Source organism: Misgurnus anguillicaudatus, chromosome 22 (genome assembly GCF_027580225.2).
Source record: "Misgurnus anguillicaudatus chromosome 22, ASM2758022v2, whole genome shotgun sequence".
Taxonomy (NCBI): domain Eukaryota; kingdom Metazoa; phylum Chordata; class Actinopteri; order Cypriniformes; family Cobitidae; genus Misgurnus; species Misgurnus anguillicaudatus.
In genome coordinates this window covers 51,710,037-51,714,000 of record NC_073358.2, presented here as the reverse complement: position 1 = coordinate 51,714,000, position 3,964 = coordinate 51,710,037, and the positions used below count along the sequence as shown (strand labels likewise).

The 3,964-nt window shown below is 35.8% G+C and overlaps 1 long non-coding RNA gene across 1 annotated transcript; it reads right to left on the bottom strand.

Annotated features, from left to right (window-relative positions):
* Positions 1 to 48: 48 nt before the first annotated feature.
* LOC141358998 (uncharacterized) lies at positions 49 to 3,921 on the bottom strand. The gene is made up of 2 exons (XR_012365599.1): positions 3,510 to 3,921; positions 49 to 3,467 (listed from the first exon to the last, which is right to left on the bottom strand). It is a non-coding gene; the product is annotated as an uncharacterized lncRNA (long non-coding RNA).
* Positions 3,922 to 3,964: the final 43 nt, after the last annotated feature.

Genomic DNA, 3,964 nt, shown 5'->3' with positions numbered 1-3,964 from the left:
TTTTCTGTCTGTATTTCTGAAGGATATAAATGGGTCAGAGAAGGCACATCTGGAGAAATGTTTTAATGACAGACCAAATCCACACAATAATGACACGTTTTTTCTCTTCACTGTCGTCTCCTCCATGCTGAATCACCCGATGTTCCCCTTTGTTCTTCCTAACATGTAATCATGTACGAAAATACAGCATTTCTTGAGTTTATATTTGGCAAATACAGAAGCAAACCTAAACACAAAGTTGTTTCCACAAAAATACCCCATGAAGTTGCATTTCTGAAAAAAGAAAAAAACCTGATGCCAATGAATCTCTGTTCCATCCATTTTTAGTTTTATCTTTATCTACTAAAATAAGCTATAACATTAACAGTCTGTACATTTACACTTACATTAGGAAATAAAATAAAGAGGAAAAGAAATAATTCTGTTTAATATTACAGTCACATCCTCAGGACAGATTCATCTGGTGGTTTTCTGGAAAGTTGACCCAAAGCTAAATAACACAAATATGAGTAAAAGAATAATGAAGCGGTTTCACGAGACATCTGGATTTGGGTTTAGTGAGTTTCTGCTTTCATGGTGGGTTTCTCCACACGCACACGAGACAATACTTCAGATATTTACAGATGGATTTATGAAGTTTCCATCAGAAAGGCAAACAAAATTCAATCAAACTCAAGGCTGCAGTTCCTCCACAGCCCGGTGGCATACAGAAGGCACTTTTACTGACATTTAAATTCGTGAAGGCAACCCTATTTGTAAAATTTTTGGGGGGTCCTGTTTTAACATTTTCAAGTCATAAACTCATATGCAACAAAACAACATAAAACAAAATTTACTTTACACATTCCCGGTCTTGCTATTTAGTGTTATTCCAGAAAAAATGTGAGTGCTAATATTTCATTTAAGTGGAAAAACTTTGCTTCAGCTTTGAGCAACTCTTACTCTCATCTGACATGACTTCAACCTACATATTTTTCATGTTAAATATCTTGGATACGCGATTCCCAAGTAAAATAAGTTTTACTTCAATTTGCTTGCATGACATTTATTTAAAACTCCACTGTAGAACTGAACTGTCAAACTATCTACCTTAAAGGGCACATATTATGCAAATCCATTTTAACAAGGTGTTTGAACAAAGTGTATTGGCAGTGTGTGAACACGACCAGCCTACGATTACGAAAAAAATCCACACGCTTCTTGTTTTTTAATCTCCATTAAACCAAAGCAGTCTCATTAGACATGCCGTTTTGATTCTCTTATCAATGTGAGGTCATATTGATAAAGCCCCGCCCACTTCCAGTCCTGCATTACCATAGTTTCCACCCTAAGCGAGTTGTACTAGATACTTTTGTTCTATTTTAACTGAAAGTGCTCAGCGGTCTGTTTGTAAAGAAGTGAGGAGCTGTAGCTCATTTGCATTTAAAGGTACAGACACCCAAATAGGGGCATTTTGGACATGCTATAATAAATGATCTGTGAAGTATTTTGAGTTGAAACTTCACAGACACATTCTAGGCACACCTGATACTTTTATTACATATTGTAAAAAGGCCATAATATGTGCCCTTTAAGATCGGTTAAGTCTGACTGCTGATGTCATCATAGAAAATCACTGCTTGTTTATGCGGATGCAGAAAGTATATTGGCTTTCAAGTTCATTGAGAAGACCGCAACAATAAGCCACACTCTTAAAAATAAAGATGCTTAACGATGCCACAGAAGAACCATTTAAAAAAAATAAGCTTTAATATCCAAAGAACCTTTCAGTTTCAAAAAAGGTTAATAAAGGTATAAAAGAAATGGTTTCTTCAAGCAGGGGTTTTCAAACTGGGGTCCGGGGCCTCTAGAACACTTTTGGAGAAATAATTTTTTTTAAATTTGCTTTGTATCTTTCTAGTGTTTCTAGTTCCTTAATACAGTTTCCTTTATCTCACTAACTAGGCTTGTAAGGCAAAATTCCTTGTAAAGCTGCTATAAAACAAGATTTATAGTCAAAGGTTGCTGAAGTGCAAATAAATAGAAAATAGTTTCATGTTTGTACTAGGACTGCATGACGTATCGAAAAATTATTGTTATTGTCATAACAGTGTATGCAATATCCATAATCGCAGGGAGCTGGGATAACTAACATTTATTTACATGCCTTGCATGCTTTGATTAGACCAATCAGAAGGGGCCATACTAAATACCTGCCAAGTAGGTCTTGCGCTCAACGGTAGCGCGTATGGTCTTAATATTGTACAGCCCTAGTTTGTACATCCAGTGACTCCAAGTGTAACCAATAATGTGTGTTATACATAAAAACCTATGGATATATATTTTAGGTAGAGGGTCCCTCACAAAAGGTGCATATTTGGGGGTCCTTGGTATCATAAAGTTTGAACACCCCTGCTTTAAGAAACCTTTGACTTAATAGTTCTCTGAGGAACCAATAATGGTTCTCCTATGGCATCACTGTTAAAAAAACTTTTATTTTTAAGAGTGCAATTGCTTAACACAAGCCACAAAGCATCAAATGGTTGAGAAGTCAGAACATTATACCAACTAGTTATAGCTCAACAAAGCAAACTTAACATTACTTCGTCACTGAACTTATGGTAAAAGCCAAATTGAATTTTGGTCCACGACAGCAAGGAAAACGTTTTACAGGACTCATATATTCAAACATTTGAAACACAACACATAGGACTGACTACATGTGTCCCATCTGTCAGATTTAATATAGACTCCTGACTGACGTCCAATGATTCAGAAGCTCTTCTGAAGGTTCACTAACTAATGCGACTAAGTTTTATCGCTTACATGTTCCAGTACCTAACTGTTGGTAAAAACTTCCGTGATCACCCTAACTATTTTAGGCATCACACAAGTTTTAACTCGCAATCACCTGGTGTAATACTGGGTTGTATAGTATAGATAAACTCAAAACCTCACATTTGTTTAAATACAGTATTGACAACTGACAAAATAACGACTTCAATATTTCATTAAACGTCTAATACACAACAAACGGTGGACGATGAGCAACAAGCAGTGATATCCACACAAATACAATTCAATGCACTTTCACTCCAAATACAAAAGACCCAACGTACAGCCAAAAAACTGAAGAGAAAAACATGGCAGCGTTCGATTTTCCTGCTGGCATTATCAGTGACCGACTCTCTCAACACCTGGAAAAATTGTGGGAGATTGAAATATCATCCCAGCAAGCAATTTTGGCTAACAGGCATCCAAACACAGCCTAGACGATGCAAAATATGGGCTGTTAGTAGACGTCAAACCATAGCCCAAAAATAAATAAATTAACAGCTTGTAATCACTTACATGATGGAATATCAAACATCTCACAAGTTATTTTGGCCCAAAACAACATGCAACCAAATTCAAGGTTAATTTGACTAGAAGTGGGTTACTCTTATTATTAATCAGGTCTATAGTTAACCTAAACAGTGAAATGACAGCTATTGCTTTGAGGTGAAATTCTTCATAGTAGCACAGTAGACGCAGCGAATGTGATGTGACCAGCACGCGCAAAACTAGGTGAAAAAAAACAATAAAATACAACAAAAAATATTTGTAGGTCTGAAAATTGAACTTGGGAGAATGTGTGTGGACTCATAATAGTTTAGGTAAAGAAATTAAACATTAAGTTAAAGTAGAACCACAAAACCTGCAGAAAAGATAGTTAACCAGGAACAGACTCAACTCATCCCAAATAATCAATCCGAACAGTTTTACAGCACCCATATTACTGTACGTCAGAATTACTGTAATTGAGTAAGCTGTAATAACTCAATTTATGCATTATGACACGAAAACTATTTGGCTACGTCTTCACAATTGCTAATATGTGACCCTGGACCACAAAACCATTTACAATGATCTTTTTTATATTGAGTTTAAACCAGTAAGTGGAAAAAAGTGAATTAATTCTGTGTAACTGGAACCTACAAACATG